The sequence below is a fragment of the Urocitellus parryii genome, chromosome 10 (assembly GCF_045843805.1).
Source record: "Urocitellus parryii isolate mUroPar1 chromosome 10, mUroPar1.hap1, whole genome shotgun sequence".
In the NCBI taxonomy this organism is placed as follows: Eukaryota; Metazoa; Chordata; class Mammalia; order Rodentia; family Sciuridae; genus Urocitellus; species Urocitellus parryii.
The window spans coordinates 3862963-3883424 of NC_135540.1; positions in this window are offsets into that span (position 1 = coordinate 3862963).

The following is a 20462-nucleotide window of genomic DNA, read 5'->3' on the forward strand; positions in this document are numbered from 1 at the left end:
TCCATTTTTGCTTTTGTTTCCTGTACTCTTGGGGTCTCATACAAAAAATCCTTGCCCATCACAACACCCTGCAGCATTTCCTCTGTCTTCTCATAGTTTCGGGTCCTGCATCACCGTCTTTAATCCATTGAGAGTGGATACTTGTAATGTGTGAGAGAGAGGGTAAAGTTTCATTCTGCACGTGGATATACAATTGTCCCGACAACATTCATTGGAAAGATTGTCCTTTCTCTGATGTTTGTCCTTAGCACCTTTGTCAAAAATCACCTGGCTGTAAGTGTGTGGCCTTACTTCTAGGCTCCGTATTTTGTTCCACTGGTCTGTGCCTCTGTTTCCCTGACCACACCAGGCTGTTTTGATGACTATAGCTTTGTAGTATATTGCTGGAATAACTTTCAGTTTACAGCTAGCAGCTAGCAGCTGTGAGCAGCTCCGAGGCTTGAAGAATCTACACTCGTTCAGGCCTGATAGGAAGGCCTGCTCCTGATAGGAACAGGTCGGGATGCTCTGCTCTAGCGAGTCGTCAGTGAAACCACATCCTGAGCACTTGTGGTCAGCATTGCAAGCTGCCAGGCCAGGAAACCAATAGCCAGGAGCTTCAGGCATGGAATTCCTAACTTAGAAAGCCCCTCCCCTAGGGACAAAGACCTTTCCTGATAATAGCAATATTTAGAGCATACTCATAGTGTGGTTACATTAGGCATAAGATGATTGGCTTATAGATACGATCTTGCTTGTGAATGATTGATGGGCACGCCCACTCGAACCCTATAACCATTGTGTGCATCCAAAAATAAACTGAGCTACTGGATGACGACCTGAGGTGGGTCTCCAGCCAGTTCTCTCACCAGCTCCAGGAGTCTGTGTGTTGATTCCGCGTCTACCCCTGCTCCCCACCCTCGACAAGGTAGCCAAGCAACTAATTGACCACATCAGTGACCAGAACCACAGCAGTATATTTTGAAATCAGGAGTATGATGCTTCTTATTTTGTTCCTTTTACTCAAAATTGTTTGGGGAGTTTTTTGTGGTTTGATACAAATGTAAGGATTTTTTTCTAGTTCCATGAAGGATAGCATTGGTATTTTGATAGGGACTGCATCAAATCTGTGGAACTACTTTGGGGAGTATGGACATTTTAGCAATATTGATTGTTCCTACCCATGAACACAAGATGTCTATCTTTCTGCATCCTCTTCAATTTCTTTAATCAGCTTTTTAAATTTTTCATTATAGAGTTCTCTTATCTCTTTAGTTAAATTTATTCCTGGTTATTTTTTGTAGTTATTGTAAGTGGAATGGCTTTCTTTATTTCTATTTCAGATAATTTGCTCCTATATAGCAACACTGCTGATTCTTATGTGATGATTTTGTATCCTGCATTATTCTGAATTTATTTATTAGTTCTAATAGGCTAATAGAGTTTTTTTTTTGTGGGGGGGGGTTCTATATATAAGATCATGTCATGTGCCAACAGTGACCATTTGACTTTGTCTTTTCCAATGTGGACATCCTTTCGTCTTTGGCTTGCCTGATTGATCTGGCTAGTACTTCGAGCACTGGGTGAAAGTGGGTATCCTTATCTCACCTAGATCTTAGAAACAAAGCTTTTGGCTTTTCCTCATTCAGCAAATGTTAACGGTTGATTTATTATATGGCCTTTAAATTTTCTGGTCTTGGCAGGTTTACCCTATGCTTCTGCATACAGTTTTTCCTCTCCTGCTCAATTCTTTTCTTGGCCAACTCCTTTAGATTCTTCAGATTTAGCTTAGACAGTGATTCCTACAGAAAGTTTTTCCTGATTGGCAAACTCTGGGTTTAGCACACTTCTAATTCATCATACTTTGTGTACCATAGAACCATTGTCTCACCACTTGTCTGTCTGCCACCCTGAGCTTCCTGTTCTGTGAAGCAGAAACAGCTTACCTTGCTAGCTGCTCCAACTACTTAATACCAAATAACGATAAATACGGAGAGATTTGTTAAATATGTACTTAGTGATTCACAAAGCTCTAAGCGGTGACTCGGCCATTCTGGTTCTTAATAGCTTTTAGTTGTTCTTTACTTCATAAACATTACTGTGCATCTGTCATGGAGAAGTAGGATGTTAGGCCACGGGGTTCATGGACTGAATGTTACGAAAATAACTAACAGAGACACACACCAAATGCTGAAAGAATTCTGAATAAGCAGTCAGCCTGCTGGACTTGGAGACCTCAAGGACAAATCTCCAAAGTCAGGGAAGTTGAGCCCACCAGGGCAAGAATGTTTCTGTCCTCTTCAATCACTGAATCACCAGAGCAGAAAATAAAGCTCAACACATCATAGTGCACTAAATCTCTTTTAAATAAAGAAGTAAATCATTTAAAAGTAAGAGGAGAAATTAGGATGATGTTCCCATTAACATATAAACTGCTTTACAATTATGAATGTCCAAAAACATTAGGATCAAAAAAAAAGCTTAGTTTAATAATATATATGCTTGAAGTCACCAGGTTAAAATACCTGACTATTTCTCTACTTTGCAACAGAACCAAATTCCTGCACCAGTTTTTAGATTATGGATCTATGTTATAAACACTACTGATTATGCTTGATAATATTGATTTTTTCAATCCTAACTTTAAAAGCTCTGTGAAAAAAATATTTCTAATACCCTATTGGTTAAAATCATTACTTTTGTTTATTACTCTCATTAAGGAATTATCAGGTTAATGTGAAAAAATGTAAGGGTTATTTTGCAGGAATTATGAACAGTGAGTCTAGGTTATATAAGTGAGAAGATTATTTTATAAAACAAAATGTAGGAAATGAACATCTAACATAAGCAAACACACATGTATGCTCACAGATATGCACCCAGCACACAGACTTACACATCACATGTAAAGATTTGCGGTTGGGAGTCAACAGCATTGCTACTTGAACCGTCCAAACTCATACCATTTGGGTGAGGCAAAGCTTAAGCACATTCTCTATGGTTACACTAGCATACGACAGGTATTTGCTTTGTTGACTCCAGACCCCATAATATTTTCAGACTCTTTTCTGGTCCCTAGTCCCCTGGAAACTTACCACATACATCCTCCCCATGGGCAGCTGTCTTTCAAGCTGAGGCTGGGGGACTTCTCCCTCTGTCCTGCTGAGACGCCCTCTCAGCTCTTCAGTGAACAGTCCTGAGTGTGGAAGAGTCTAGTACTTCAGTGGAGAGACTGGCAAAACTCAGGCCTACGTGGTGTTCCTGTTTGTGTAAGAGTGTGTGCAACCCACATGACACGGCTGTTGACAGGTTTTAGAGGCTGTTTGAGCAGTCATTAAATCTTGCTGGGAAATTTCTGGACCACTCCATGTCTCCAAATAAGAGTCCAGAGCTGGGAGCCACTGAATATTTTCTGGATGAAACAACTCACTGCCTTTGGTCTGGAGCACAAGCTTGGCTCGGGAAGGAAGAAGGTGGGAAGCGTTTCCCTGGTCCATGGTTGAGAACCCGTATTCCCTGAAGTGAGGCAAGAGAAGAGCCATATGTGAAGAGAGATTATAAAAAATCATCTTTTATTAAATGAGTTAGATTTTCGGGGTGTATTGTGTAGATTTTGTTTCAGTGATTTTGAAATGTGTCCTTGAACAAGTATACTTCTATTCCAACTCTGCACATGTGTTTGTACTTGGTATTTTGAAAAGATTATTGAGAACATTTGTTTCCAGGAATGGAGGCCTTCACAGAGACAGCAAGAAGTCCAAGAGGACATGGATGATTATATCAGATATTTTGTTGAATGAGTCTTATTTATAAGGAGTTTCACAAGATAGTTAAAAACGCAGTTTCCCAAGTGCACTTTCTCATGGTTTCTGGAGATCAGATTCCAACTGCATTTCCCATGTTAATGTCCGTTTCAAGCCAATTTGCCAGGTGTTTCGAGTATCCTCCAGGAAGTGGAACTCACGCGGGGCTCTGTGTGAACTTGGCTATTTTATGTGTAAGACACACACATGTTCATTATTTATTATTTGTCCTGCTGTATTTATTAAGATTCTAATGTTTGGGGGGAGGAATGGGTGTGTCTGTTTCTCTTTCCGCAAGCAAAGCCAGTTTCTGAACCACTCTCTCCCATTATTTATTCAACACTATTATTTCAACGTGAGGCAGAATGACCGGCAAGAATGAAACCCGTGGTTCCATAGCTTGAATTTTTAATTTTTCATTGATTTATCATATGATCACTACCATGTAGCTGTTCAGCCTGTCAGCAGGCTGACAGAAATATTACTAACATCTGTCTAATCTAAGCGTATCAGTTACTACACATCGGGTAATGCCTGAAAGGAGAAGAAAACATGGGGATTGACCTTTTTTGGGGCATATCCCTTCAGAACTTATTTCAAGTGTTGGAAAGCTTTACTATTGAAGTAAAAGTGTTTAAAGAGAGAACGGGGCTACAGCTCAGTCGTAAAGTGCTTGCTTCTCATGTGTGAGGCACTGGGTTCGATCCTCAGCACCACATAAAAATAAAGATACTGTGTGTTCACTTACAACTAAAAATATATGTTTTTTAGAAAAAGTGTTTAAAGAGAGAAAGTGATCCTGTGTGGGTAAGTATCGCTGGGTCCCAAGTCATAATCCTTTTCTCAGCTGTTGCAACTAAGGGCAAAAGAACTCAGCATGACATTGAGGTTTTTCTCCTAGCTCAACTCAAGTTTCGGCCCCTCACTGTGGCTGGCCAGGTACTGTCTCACCGACCACCGCCCAGGTCCCTAGCTATGAACTCCGCACCGTTCAGTCCACCGTCTTCCCTCCCTGGTCTTCAGTTTTCAGTGACATCATGGTCTTCCGTTGGTAGCTGAGACTTTTTATGGTAAGTTCACCACCATGTCCTCCTTCCAATGTCATGGTAGAGATTTGGTGATGTCGATAATGACAGGCTTACAATCACAGCTCCGCAGCGGCTTGTGGCCACTCCTCTGCATCCTGGGCCCGCACCCACTCACCTTAGTCATTACCTCTGCCCAGAGGAGACCTGGGAACCTCCCTGTGCCAGCAGTTGTGACATTCAAGCGCTGCCTCGGTGGGCAGGAGGGCCTGGCTGCAGTGGCCGCTGAGTGTCACCGTGTCAGAGTCACTTCAGGTCCACACCACGATGTCACGAATCCAGGGCCAGGAGGGACGTCCAGGCCCAGCTCCCTCCAGCTGGTGTCTCAGCTCCGCTTTCTTCTCGCCTTTCCGTCCCCGACTTTCTAGCTTCAAGTCCCTTCACTGTGGCTGCCCTCTCTCAGTGTTTAGAAATTTCTGTATTCAAGTTTACTTGCAGCCACTTCTAACAAAATTCCTCAAGGGATCGGATCCTCCAGCCGTTTCCTTGTAGCACAGGGGCCTTCAAAGCTAGCCCAGAGTCGACCAACCGTTGTTCTTTCCCCTTTCAATTGTCCCCCTCCTTTCCCTGGCACTAAAGGACTTTGGAGAGGACGCTGAGATTGCCTCTCCACGTGCAATCCGAAGTTCTGGCGACACTTCAAGGTTTCCGTCATCCTGGCTTCCTCCGCCCCTCCTCGTACCTCTTTCGACCCCTCTTCACTCTCTCACATCTCTGGCTGTAGGGTGATCCTTCCCCAAGAGCAGGGAGCCCGCGGGTGGTGCGACCACCTCCTCCCCTGTACTGCTGCCCCTGCTCAGCCCTCCCCGCCTCTGCCTGCCTCTGCCTGCCTCAGGAGAAACAAATGACCCTCTTCCTTTCCAAAACATAACCCGGCCAGGCGTGGCGGTGCATGCTTGTAATCCCAGCAGCTCAGGAGGCTGAGGCAGGAGGATCGCGGGTTCAAAGCCAGCCTCAGCCATAAGTGAGCGCTTAGCAATTCAGTATGACCCTGTCTCTAAATAAAACACAAAATAGGGCTGGGGCTGGGGCTCGGGCTCAGTGGTAGAGCACTCACCTTGCATATGCAAGGTCCTGGATTCAATCCTCAGCACCACATAAAAATGAATAAATAAATAAAGTTATTATGTACAACTACTAAAAGATATTTTTTAAAAATTCTGTGCCTTGCCTGTTTCTGCTCCTCTCCCAGCTCCGGTTTCCTCCTGGACATGTAACTGCTGTGAGTTTGCAGGAGCATGAACTTCAGGCAGGTGGACACTGGGTTTTTCTCGTTGGCAGGACTTTGCAAAATGCCAGCCAATCACCTATCCACTGAGTCCACGTATGCCATCATGCCCTGACACCTCCGGAAACTTCTCCTACGAGGGAAATGCCCCCCACCCCGCAATGTGGTAGCATGAGAAGCTTCTGGGGTTTTTCTACTTAAAATCCTCATTTTCTTGATTTCCGTGTGCACACTCTGTGTGTTTTTCTCCTTTCTTTCCAAACACTGTGTCTTCTTCCTGGGAACCTTTCTTTTGCCTGCTTCCTCCATTTCAATGAACACTCTCCTTTAGTTTTTATCCTTTTCCTGCATGACTTTCTCTGACATATGAAGAATATAAATGTGTTAGCTTGACTGCACATCAAAGAACAAATCCATATTTTCAAAGCCAGATTAATTAAGATAGTGCAATATTGACATCAGTTTAGACAAGTAGATCAATGGAACAGAATATGGAGTAAATACATAGGTTCACCTGTATGAGGTTAAATGATTTTGAACAAAGTCCCCAATGCAGCTCAGCAGATAGTCTTAAGAAAAGATGATAGAACAGCTGGATCATTATATGAAATAAACACTAGCTTTGACACCTACATAGTAATATACAAAACATTAACTTGAGATAGATTTTAAAGAGAAAAGTTAAAACTGTTAGGTTTCTGAAAGAATGTATAGGAGCACATCTTTGTGACCCTGGGGAATGAAGATTTTTTTTTTAAGCAAAACTTAAAAATCACTAAATGTAAAAGAAAAAGTTAATTTGACTTCATAAAAATGTTTACTAATCTGCTTGTCATAATATATTTAGAGGCTCAGGTTTAGCTCTGTGGTACGGGGCATCCTTAGCACACGTGAGGCCCTGGGTTAGGGCGGAGGTGGTGATAAGTGATAGAGCGTTTTCCCAGCATGCTCTAGGCCCTGGGTTCCATCCCCAAAAGATAACATTAAGAAAAAAAGACCTTTAGGCTCTGAGAAAATATTCTCGATATATACATTCAACAAAAGATTTCTTCAAATCAAGTGGCTAAAAGAATTTAGACAAGATTTCAAAAAATAAGACACATAGATATATGGATGGTCAAAAATTACCTGAAAAATGATTAACACAATAGGTTATTAAATATGAAAATTAAAATTACAATGAAATACTTCTACACACCTATTAAAATGGCTAAAGTTGAAAAGATTCATAGTAAGTACTATATGTTGGAGAGGTATGAAGCAATTTTATCTCTCAACTATTTTTTTTTTCTGAGCGTGATATGGCAAAGCACTATGAAAAACATGTTGGTAGCTCCTTATATATTTAAACTTGCACCTATGTTATAATGTAGCAATTCCACTTCTAGGTATCTACTTAAAAGAAATAAAAATATTTGTCTCCTCCTGAAATTTGTAAGAGAATATTCACCGTTCTTTATTTATGATAACAAAAAATTGAAAACAACTTAAATATCCAGCCAGAGAAAAACTGACAAAAATATTATTGCATGTTCATGCAATGGAATAATAACCAGCAATTCATTAAATAAGAATTTCTAACTCACATGCTTAAATGTAAAAAATTTCATGTTTGGTGAAAGAAGCCAAACTTAAAACCCAGGGCCGTGCACACGCTAGGCAAGTGCTCCACCGCTGAACTACACCCCCAGCCCACCATGGCGATGTTCTGAACACGTGGATGTACTTAGCAAAACTCCTGAACTCTGCACTTAAGAGCGGTACATTTTACTCCATTGAATTGTACCTTGATTAAAATTAATTAAAATACCAAATTTCCATGCCTCACCTCTCTCTTGAAGTCTACCTTTATTAGTGATTGGTTGAGTATCTTCACTCAGGCATCTCTAATTCAAATATAAGATGTCAGATGACATCAGTGTTGTTTTCCTGCTCTCAGCCCTTCCTCCTCTGCAGGTTCCACTCCAGGGTAAGAGCATCGCCATAGCCTTTCCACCTGTCCCCAGCTGCACTGTGCTTCAAGCTCCTGCTGAGCTAGTGCCACTGCCTCCCCCCACTCACCCTCAAGATCACCTGCTGGACCTCAGCAGCCACGAGGAGGAGATGTTCTCCTACATTCTCGAGACCTGGGAGACGGAGGTCAGGCTGCACCTGCAGGTGGAGGGCTAGACGGCCTGCAGCACAGGGGGACACTGCCGACTGGCCCCCTGGGAGAAACGCCTCCACTAGAGGTTCAAAGGCCACGGTGTCAAAGCAAGTTCTGATGTCCCTGTCCTGAGCCATCACCTGCAGGAAACCAGCATCACAGAAGAGCCTACAGGAGGTCCATCGGAGATGACATGGGATCAGTCCAGGGCAGACTCCAAGAGCGGAAACCGGAGACAGTGCCTTTTATGACCGCTGCAGAACAAAGCCAGCACATCCCTGCTGGGTTCAACAGCTACCCGGTCATTCCTGGTGAACACCTGAATCCAGGGGGCATGGTCGCTGCCCTGGACGCAGCAAGGATGGCACGACCCCACGTGTGAGCCTCTTTAAGGACAGCTCACAAGTGGGAAGAGGTTAACAACCTCAGCAGGCCCCTTGGCTCTCTCACCTGGCGTCACACTGCTGCTGGTGCATCCCCGCCACTCCAGAGCTGTCATCTGCAGCTCCATTGTTTCCACCGTGGTTTGTTTGGAGAGGAGGCATTGTTTCATCAAAAATATATACACCACTAAGTTATCTGAGAATAACGTACATTTAAACAAACAAACAAAACCACCACCAACAACAACCACAACAGGACCGTCGCCACGGCGACCGTGGGTCAGGCCTCGGGGTGTCAGGCCCACCCCTGCCCCCTCTCCCTGACGCCTCTGTTCTGCTCCTTGTGATGGCTATGAGTCCTCACCTTAGCTCCTCGGGGGCCACTTAGAAAGCCCTGACGTGGATTGTCAGTACCTGCCTGTAAGCTCCAGAAACTTCACTGTCTCAAAGAATTTGAAAACTGTCCTCCAAACTGGATTCAGTCAAGGAACACGTTTGGCAGTTGCCATCTTTTCAAAAAATTTGAAGAGTTCGACTCTTGCTAAACCGTTTGTTGACTTCCCATAAAATCCCAGTGGCCAGTTTCTCTGAATACAATTAGTTCTGGCAGTGCTGAGCCCGAACCCTCACAGAACCACAATGACCGCGTGCTGAGTTGGTGGGTCCGCGCCATGGGGCCCAGGGCAGTTGCTCGCCTCTCCCCGTACTCCCTAGGAGATGTTCTCCTTTGCTCATTCCACTTGCTTGGTGTTCACGCTTTTGAAAGGTAGAACAAAAAAGAACCTTCACAAATGGGTTTCACTTGTTCCTTTAAAGTTCACAGCTTTCTTTATTCCCTTATCTAGAATTCTAATTTTTCTTTTTTACATCCTTCCATCTTCTTGTTCTCCCTGCATACTAATTTCTATGCTAAGCAAACTATACCTCCTACATATTCTTCAAAGATTCATCAAAATTTCTGTGATTCTTCCTTGAAATTTACTACTTTATTCTGCTTTACATCTATTCCTGAAATAATTTATGCCACAGCATAGTTTTGGCCCACATTTCTGTATGTCCTGCTAGGTTCTCAACACTGAGGAAAGGCTCAGTCTACACATGCTCAGATCTGCAGGAGCAAGCACCTGTATGTGCGGTGAGTTACCCTCACAAGGAACCCTTGAAGATCTTCTGACTCCTGCCTCTGACTCACATGCCAATCTTCTCTAGAAACATCCTCACAAGACACATTGGGGACAAACCAATCATCCTCATCAAAAGCAAAATCACTTGGATTTCCATAGAAGCAGAAGAGAAAACTGACTGGTACTCACTAAAGCACTGAGAACAAAAAATGCCTCACAAGCTGTCTCAGTATTCTGAAATCCAGGCAAGTCGACACCCTAACCTAACCATCAAAGCTACTCTTGGCCTTGTGCCTCTCCATTTAAACTTTAGAATCACTTTGTGAAAATCAGCAAAATAACTTGCGGGAATTTTAATTGGGATGGCTTCAAATCTATAGCTCATATTAGGGAGAACTGGTATCTTGACAATTTAAAATTTTCCTATCCATGAACATGGACTATCTATCCTTTAGTCTGTTCTTCTTAGATTTCTTTCATAAGTGTATTCTGGCTTTTGTCCTATAGATCTTGTACATATTTTGTTAGATTTAAAACTAAGTATTTATCTTTTTTGTTCTAATATAAATAATATTGCTTTTAATTTAGAATTCAACCTGTTCATTTACTTATTATATATGGGAAAAAGTTTGACTTTTGCATTTTAAACTTGCACCCTACAACCTTATTGTCATTGCTTATTAATTCTAGAGATTTGTTTATTCTTTAAAATTTCCTACCCAACCATGTGGTTTTCAAAACATTTTCTTTCTCTTTGATGTGTATACTATCATTTGCTTTTTTTGTCTTCTTATATTAGTTACCATGCCAAAAGGATAAAGGAGTGTTCAAAAATGAGCATTCTGGCTTTTTCTCTAATATGAGTGGGGAAACTTCAAGTTTGTCATTATCATGGCTAAATGTCCACCCAAGCCCATGTGTTAGAGTCTTGGTCACCAGACTGCTGTGTGATTGGGAAGTGGTGAGGTCTAGTGGAAGGAAGTCAGGTCCCTGGGGTGTGCCACTGAAGGGATATTGGGTCCCCTTTCTCTCTCTGCCACCACAGTGAGCCACCTCCTATGACAATGCTCCCTGCCGTGATGGTCCACCGCACCACAGCAGAAACAACATGACCCGTGACCATGGGCTGAAACTTCTGAAACTGAGAGCAAAGTAATATTTCCTCCTTATAAATTGCTTTTCTCAGGTATTTTGCTAACAGCAATGGAACGGTGACTGAGGGGCTCATCATTAGATACCATGTTAGCTCCAGCTTTTTCTATAGATTTTCTTTATTGAGGAAGTTCCTCTCTAATTCCTAGTTTACTAAGAGGCTTTGTTATGCATGAGTGTTGGATTTTGTCAAATGCTTTTCCTGCATATATTGATGTGATTATGTAATTTTCTTCGTCTATTGATGTGACGGATGACATTAACTGGATTTCAAATGTTGAACTGGCTTTGCTTACCTGGCATAAATCTCACTTGTCACAAATAATTGATTGTTTTTTACATTATGGACTCAATTAACTAATCTTACAGAGGTTTTTTTTTGCATAAATGATGATGATATATTACAGTACAGATTTCTTGTAATATGTTTAGTTTGGTGTTACGGCAATATCGGCCTTTGTTACTATTGTGTTTTTGTGGTTTGTGTTTGAGCATTTTATATGATTCTATTTTTTCTTAGCTTATCAGTTGTAGTTCTTTTCTGGCTACTTTTAGTGATTGTCCATCTAAGACTCATCCAACTTCATATTCACATAACTCTGTATTAATTTTCTGAGTGCAAAGACCTTGTAGGACAAAATATTCTGGTTCTCTCTTGTCCTTTGAATCACTGCCGCCATTATTTCACTTACACATAGTTGAATATATATGTACACATACATGAGCATTCATAATCAAATACATTGTTTTAAAAGTATATGTTGATGTTAGATTAACTAAGAAAGATAAATGTTTTTATTTTACTTTCACTTATTCATTCTCCAAGTCTCCTTTTTTCTTTATTTAGATCTGAATTTTTGGTCTGTATCATATTCCTTCTTTCCGGAAGAACTTCTTTGAACATTTCTTGCAAGATAGGTATACCAGCAACAAATACCCTCAATATTTATTTATCTGAGAAAATAGTTCTTTTTAAGTTTTGAAAAAATAATTCTATAGGCTAAAGAATTCTGGGTTGATTTTTTTTCTCTGAACACTTTAAATATTTCACTCCACTTTCATCTTGCTTGCATAGTTTCTGAAGAGAAGCTGCATTCATTTTTATATTTCCTCTCAATGGGTAAGTTTTTTCCTCCCCTTTGGCTTCTTTCAAGAATATTTCTTTTTTGGGGGGGTGGGTAGTGGGAAATTAACCCAGGGGCACTTGGCCACTGAGCCACATCCCCAGCCCTATTTTGTATTTTATTTAGAGACGGAGTCTCACTGAGTTGCTTAGCACCTAGATTTTGCTGAGTCTGGCTTTGAACTCGTGCTTCTCCTGCCTTTGCCTCCTGAGCTGCTGGAATTACAGGTGTGCACAACTGCGCATGACTAAGAATATTTCTTAATATTTTATTTCCTTCTGTTTATATATTATATGCCCCAGTGCAGTTTTATTTCATACAGTTATCCTCGTTACTGTTCTCTGGATATATTGGATAATGAATAGTTTTGTTAATTTTTTTGTTTGCTTAGAGTTAAGATATGCCACAAGTAAGCATACATGCAGCCTGCACTGTGGTTCACCTGGACAGAGTTGAAGCAGATCAATCAGGATTGCACTTTTTTTTCAGTTATTACTTAACTTTCCCCTATGCTAATTCCATAGCTAGTAAGAAAGCCAGAATGAAGGACGGGGCTGCAGTGTTGAATGCACAGGGCAAAGCCAGCGTAACTGTGTCGGCAGCTCTTAAGGAATGTGAGAAGCAGAACATTAAAGTCGCCAAGAAAACCCCACGGACTGATATTGCGAAGAGCTCCCAGAACCCATAAATGAACTTTGGCTGTCCTCTATGTTGCATGGGCTGGAAAATTGGAACACAAATTTTCCCAACTACCTGGCTAGTGGACGCAGAGACGCAACTGGGGTTCTCTGCCAATGAGGTGCACCCATGTGAAGCAGAGGGTGTTTCCTGTGAGAGTGATTCTTAGGGACATGACATCTGTCACAGCTTTTGAGTAGTGGCAGCCTCAGGTTGAACCAATGTCCCACTATTTCCTTGTCTCTAAATGGCAACCACGGTAGCATTACCTTGACACAATAACAGCTCTCTTATCCTCCCATCGGTAGCCCTTCCAAAATGCTACCCACATCTAGCCATCTGTAGAAAGAGTCTAAGGAACTTCTTTGTTAAATAATTAGGATGGATTTTATTTCCTGTATTCAAGGTTTGACATTTCTCATTCCAGATGGAGAAGAGGATTTTCTAGAGTTGATCTAGGTCAGAAAGGGTCCTTGGCAGGAATTAGACTAGAATTAAGCTCCTTCGTTTTCTTTCAAATTTCCTACACCTGCATATATTTAAAAATTGCATAATATTGTAGAAAATGTATGTTTAGACTTACTTAGTAGATTTCCATTTGGATTCCAGATTTTCTTTGACTACGTGTTTGGCCTTGGACAAGTCACCGGATTTCTTAGCATCACACAAAGTCTTATACATATTGAAATAATATTGAATTTCTTGACATCAAAGAAACTAAGAAATGGTTAGTGTTTCTCTTTTGCTTATCACACGAGTGATGTAAAAGATGATCATAACACTCATGTTTAGAAATAAAGAAAATAAATGAAACTGTGATCTCCTAAAAGTATTAATATACTATAGAGCTCAGATAGGCACGGTAATAAGAAGACAACGAAATATAGGCAAACCTCAAAAGGTATTGTGTGTTCATTTCCAGAACACTGCAATAACGTGAGTCACATAAATATCTTGATTTCCTAGTACACATAAAAGTTGTACTTTTAAAAAATATTTTTAAAATTCAAAAGTGGAAGATTGAAATTTGAAGTGTGTATAATTTGAGATGTGAATGGAATACCTAGAGATTCCTCACAGAGAGAAAACACAAACAACAGAGAAAAATTAATCCTGAGGACCAGAAAAAGAACTGTCATCAACAGAGAGGACTCTGCCTGAGAGTATGTGAGGACTCAATGCGTAGTTTGGAATCCAGGTAGAGAACCTGTAAATGAGGCAATGGGGGCATTAGAAAGACAAGATGATCGGAACTGGCGGAATCAAAGATGGAAGAGGGAGTCAAAGAAAGATATTTAATGAAGTCAGATCCTGTAATAAAAGGAAGACAATAGGGACCAGGAATGTGCATGAATTGAACAAGAATGTAGATTTCTTTTTTTTTATTCTGAGAATAGAAACAAATCCAAAGGTAAAAGCAAGAGTGAAAGCCAACTAAAGAGTCCAGACATTTCTGAGTTGAGCACTTAACAGCAATGACTTTATGGATACCACACGAATGGCCCATTGTAGGTCTTGGCATTATAATCACCTGTATCTCAGAAGAATTGCAGGGCACAACCATCATGTTAAAATGCAGGCATTTCTTCAAACCTCACCTGTATTCAAGCCTCCATGAAAGGGAGACAAGAAAGGGTATTTTTTAAATGCCATACGAGCCAATAGATTTGATTTCTTAATTCTAAGATAATAAATCAACACTGACAGTTTTCTAATCTGTTTAAATTTGAGTAAGAAGGAGAAAGGTAGCTGAAGAAGGGCCACATGGTATCAAAAGCAGTCAAGTCTAAGTGCCCTCTTTCTTCCACCTAAAGGAGGTTTGTGTGTTTTCTTTCTCTCTCTCTTTCTTTCTTTCTTTCTTTCTTTCTTTCTTTCTTTCTTTCTTTCTTTCTTTCTTTCTTTCTTTCTTCTTTCTTTCTTTCTTTCTTTCTTTCTTTCTTTCTTTCTTTCTTCTTTCTTTCTCTCTCTCTCTTTCTTTCTTTCTTTCTTTCTTCTTTCTTTCTTTCTTTCTTTCTTTCTTTCTTCTTTCTTTCTTTCTCTCTCTCTCTTTCTTTCTGTCTTTCTTTTTTCTTTTTGGCAGGGGGTGGAGAGGAAGAGCAGTAAAAAATATATAGATAGCTAACATGAAACTAATGGAACTTATTTTGTCCATTGTGCCAACTGACAACAGTTTATCAGTTCAAGTCACATCAGAGTCATATCACATATGCAACTCTGCCACATACTAAGGGCTTATATTATCTCTATATCTAGATATGTTTTAGCTGGAAAAAAGTAAAAACAAAATATCTGAATCAAACAGATCTTGACCATTATTTTTGAAATTAGAAATGATCAGCAAACACTTCCACTTGTATTTACTTAACTGGAAAGTGTGATTTTTCTTGATTTTGTTGCATGATATTCAAAAACATGATAATGAGATGTAAATGATTTAAATGAAAATGAAATAGAAACTTATGTCATCATTTTTTTTAAATTAAGCATCTATGATTATATTTTAAAGCATATTAAGATTACTTGGATGGTCATTAAAATTTAGAATCTACCTTTGAAATATCCACAGATATGAATACTCTGTTTAAGCCCAACCAGAACTTTCAATTTTCATCATGCTGGATAAGTTTTTAAAAAGAATTTGCTCTCTTTTTATGGCTGTTAATATTGCTGCAGTGTTAGGCTATTTTTCTAAAGGTTTGGAACATCACTTGAACTACTTTATAGTGACAGATATTTTGGTAGAAACTGCATTGAGTTTAGGTAATTGAATAAAAAGAAATAACTGTTCTGTTTCAATTATTATGACTGTTGGATACTGAGATACCATTTTATTCCACTGTTTCTCATCAGAATTATATTGGCTGAGATATCTTAATATCTTTACATTCTTAAGAGTGTAAATTTTATATTATTTTAGTTCTAATGGACATAATTTAAATTATGCAAAGAAACTATTATTAGAAAACAGAGGTCTTTCCATTATTTTAATGTTGGGCTTTAAGAGTAAGAAAATAGCTCATGTGAAAATTGTCAGTGCAAGATTTGGGTAACCATGGAAAAACAACTCAATTTATTTGATATAAATTTTATTTAGCCATAAAATTTATTTCAAATAAATCCAAGGGTTAATGGAATATTCCCATTACCAGGAAAAATGACAAGTTTATTTGTAATTACTTTTGATTTATATTCTCACTATAAGACAGAGGGCAGGAACCTTTAAAAGTTACAGCAGGGTCGCTACATCCTGCACAAGCCCTTGAAGTTATGTGTGTATGCAACCATCTGTAGGTGATTACTAACAGAATCCTGGCTAAGCAGCTGTAGTGAGTGGAATAAAATAAACAAAAGAAGCACTTGATTAATCCAAAATAAAGCAAATGGGGAAAAGCATAACACAAAACAAGTAAATAAAATTAAAATCAATGTGAAATGCTAAATATATTCAACATATGTCAGCAAATACATCAGATAAATTAACAACTCATAATATTTATCCACTATCGTCAGATTAAATAAAACAAACTAAACTGTATGGTACTCTGAAAAGTTACTCTTTAAATATAGGAACATTAGAAGTTCAAATTAAAAAGGACTGAAAATGTGCAACACACATACAAAAAAAAATCAAACTGATAAGGTGTGGCAATATTAGTTTAAACAGACTTTGGACAAATAAAGAGAATAATTTCATAATGGAAAAGAATTCACTGAAAGACAGCACAATCCTAAATCTGAATCAAAAACTTTGAACCATATGAAGCAAAAACTGGCAAAACTATAAAAGAAATAGGCAAATCATCAAACCAACTTTAACATATCTCTTCAACAGTTTGCAGAACACATAGGGAACAAAATATCAGCAAGAATAAACAATATCTAAACAAAAAAAATAAACTTTTTCAGTGGGTTTATGAAGAATATTGCGCCCAACAATAACTCACATATTATTTCAAGTGTGTAGGTAACATTTACCACACATACTCATTGTGGGCCATAAGAAAGCCTTGATAAATTTATAGTGGAATTAAACTAGAAATAAAATAAAAATAAAGTAGAAAAACATCCACTCCTTGAAAAATCGAAAAAGCAAAACTACAATCATGATGCAGAACCTTTCCTCTTTTAAGAAAATTATATAAGAAATATCTCAGACCAGACTCTCATGAACATAGATGCTGAAATATATGGAAAAATCTTGGTATGATCAGAGAGATGTATTTCAAGTTGTAATCAAGAACCAACTCCTTCTTTTTTCTCTTTTTTTACATGTATGCTGGAGGACAGAGCACAAACATCTCTCTCTCTTTTGTTCTACAATGAGGCAGGTTAATAAGACCCTGGGGTGTTCCCTCCTCCTGCTGCTGGTGGGAACCTTGGCCCCTGACCCCGCTCCAAGCCTCTTTCCCCAGATCTCTCAAGCCAGCAGCAGACCTGCCTGGGAGCCACCATGCTCTCCAGAGAGTCTCATCGGGTGAGTGTGTCAACACCAGAACCACTCTGTGGAAGGTGGTCACACTTCTAAGAGCAGCTAGAACACAGATAGGTAAAGCCTGTTCAACATCTGAAATCAGCCAACATAAAATAGAATCAAAAGATGGCTAATTGACTCAGAAAAAAAATCACCAGATTCAAATAGTTATGGTTTTAAAAAAATAAACCTTTGAGCAAACTTGGATTATAAGAGAATTTTCTCATGCAATAAGAAATATCTGCCAAAACTGTGTCTCAAACAACCTACCAAATGATTCATATTAAAAATATTTCCCCCAAATTTGAAAATGTAAAAAAACCAAGTATATTTATTATCACAATCATTATTTCTGATTATATTGGAAATTCTAGCTGGTAAGATTAGGCAAAGAAGATAAATGAAACATAAACAGGAAAGAGATAGATGCAATTGTCACTATTTAAAGACAATTTTATTGTGTACCTAGAAAATCTATGATTACTTACTGGAATTAACTTTTAGAGTAGATGAACAAATTAACTTGGTCAATCAACTGTTTATACATTTAAAAAAGCATTTCCATCCCTCCTCTCATTCGCACGCATGCACAACCACACACAAAACAGGAGCTGATTTGAAAGCTTTAAGATGAAACAATGCAGTTTTTCAAGGGTCACATAGAAGAACATTTTCATGGTGAATAAGTAAATATATCTTAAAAACAACACAAACTGCTTATAACAAGAAAGTATAGGTTGAATTTTATTAATTCAGTAAGAAAGTGAAAAAGGAAGCCCCCAGCTTAGGGGAAGATGATTACAATACTGTCTAATGAGTGATTTGCATCCAGGATACTAGATAAACCTAAGTCCTGAGTTCCACCAAGTGCTGACAAGAACATGGATCAAAGAGGGACCACAAGTCAGGAAATGTGTACCGTAGGACCACTATGGAAACAGGATCACATTATCCAGTAAAATGGAACATGTTCTTCTCTCCAGTTACACAATTCTACTTTCTATATAAGCTTGAAACACTAAAGACAGACCTGAACAATGTTACTGTCACATTGGATTTGGTGGTGAAAATCTGAAAGCCACTCAACCTTGGAATAGCAGTATGGATGCATCATTTGTGAAAGGAAAACTAAAGTTGTACGACAACATGGATGAACCCAAGAACAGGCTGAGAGGGTGTGGCAGCTACAGAATAATGCACATGGCTGTGTTTTTTAAAATTCACAATTGGCAAAACTAAGAAACTAAGCAAGAGCTTCCATACAGATCAAACACATTTGCTAAAATTATTTTTAAAAGCAAGAAGTGATTGACACCAACCTCAGAAGAACTGCTTTGACAATTCTGCAGAATATGGCTCTATAACTAGACATATTTTGATTCATGCATATGTAACAATTTCAGATATGTAACCTCAGAATCCTGTCCCAGTGCACTCTTACTATGGAATGAGTCGAAGAAATAGTAATGTAATCCAAAATAAGGAATTCTAAGACCCAGAACAGGTACATATAAACCAGGAGGATGGTTAAAAGAGACTCCGGATTATTGGGAGTAGGGTAGATTTTTTAAATAACAGTTTACAGTTCGATACCTGGCTCTGTAAGGGCCACAGCATGTAGTCGTGATGACACAAACCACGTCTAATTTATCGAATCAATAGTTACATAATGTGTTGGGAGGGAAGGTGGAGTCAGGATGAGGAAAGAGAGAATTCTTCATACAGCCTCACAGGAAGTCAACAGATAAGTGCCAAATTTCTAATCACTAATATTAATAATATTGAGCATATTATTTAGAAACTTGGGAGTAAATACCTGAAGAAACACCAAAAGAATTTTCTCTGGAGAAGATGTAGAGAGGTGGGATGACACAGGTTTGGTGTCCACATCCTTCAATACATTTTTTTGGTACATTAGAAAGCAAATTTGTGCACCAAGTATGGTATATTTTTAAAGTAACTGAAATTATAAAAATTGTCCCTATGATGGATTTCCAAATTTTTACTCTATTTTTATTCTGCAAAGTCCCATTCGTGTTATTTGACTTCGTTGCTAAATAAATGGTTTCTATCCTCAAAATTGTATGGAGACACACGCGAGGTAATGATTTTTGAAATGCAATTTACTCAGCAGAGAGTCTTCAGAAAGCTCCTGCCCTCCAGGAGAGGAGGTGGATGTGGGGACCCACGGAGCTTTTGCCTCTCCACCGGGTCTCTTTTCTGAAGTACTACCTTTCCTGCCACCCCTCCAAGCACTGTTGGGAGCCTGCAGGGTTGAAAGCCTCACATGGTTACATTTACTGTTGTTTGTGGTTTGTTGTCATGGCTACAGGAACAGCGGCTACAGCAGAAGTTAAACTGACTTCAGGACGTGCCTTTGCTGTGAGACCCAAGTGCCAATTTTCCAGTTGTACTTGGATTTGAAATTTGGCTTCACATGAGCTCAGTCTGTCCCTGCAGGAAGCGAAGCCAAGTTCATATTGTGTACTAAATGCTCCAAAGGTGGACACAAACTGACGAGCATTTTATGGATTGGAACAGAAAGCACAGTAATAAATTGTAATTTATGTAGGGTTTTTTTGTTTGTTTGTTTTCCTCTTCTTTTATCCCAAACTATTTCCATCATTAAGTTTTTCCATCACTATCTTTTATTCAACAAAGGAAGCAAAGCTATCTCAGAAGAAAAGGTGGAAGATAAGAGCAAACCCAGCTCTGGTAATTCTTTCCACGGATTCTGTTCACTGTTTGAGTTTGGGCCAGGAGTCTCCTGCAGTCTGTGAAGAACTGCTGCTTCTTGGCCTTGATGCTCTGAATGAGACAGTTCTGAAGTCTGAGGAGGAGGCGGAGCTCTGCAAAGACAGATGGGGCTGCCCTTTCCCATGCCCAGCACCACGCGCCCCTGCAGCCTTGCGCTGGATGTGACGGCTGGTCACACTGTTATGAATCAAAATCCTGATTTCCAGCCTTCTTCTGAGATGGGTGGGTCCTGGGATGCTTCCGCGTGGGGATACATTTTACAGGATGCCATGACTTCATCCCATTGGTGTCCTACTCCTGGTCAACCTTCTGCGTCAGTTTAGGGGTTAGTTCTCTGAGGAAGACTTCCTCATCCCTCGACAAGACCAAATCCCCAACTTTTAACCCAGTGATTTTGTACTCAAACCTCATCTTCCTGAAGAGCTTGTCCAACTAGACCTTAAGTGCCATACCTTCAGGGACTTTGTCTTGCCCATGTGTGGCCTCCCCAGTCTATTATAAATCCTATTGTTAGGGTCTGTAAACAAGTCAG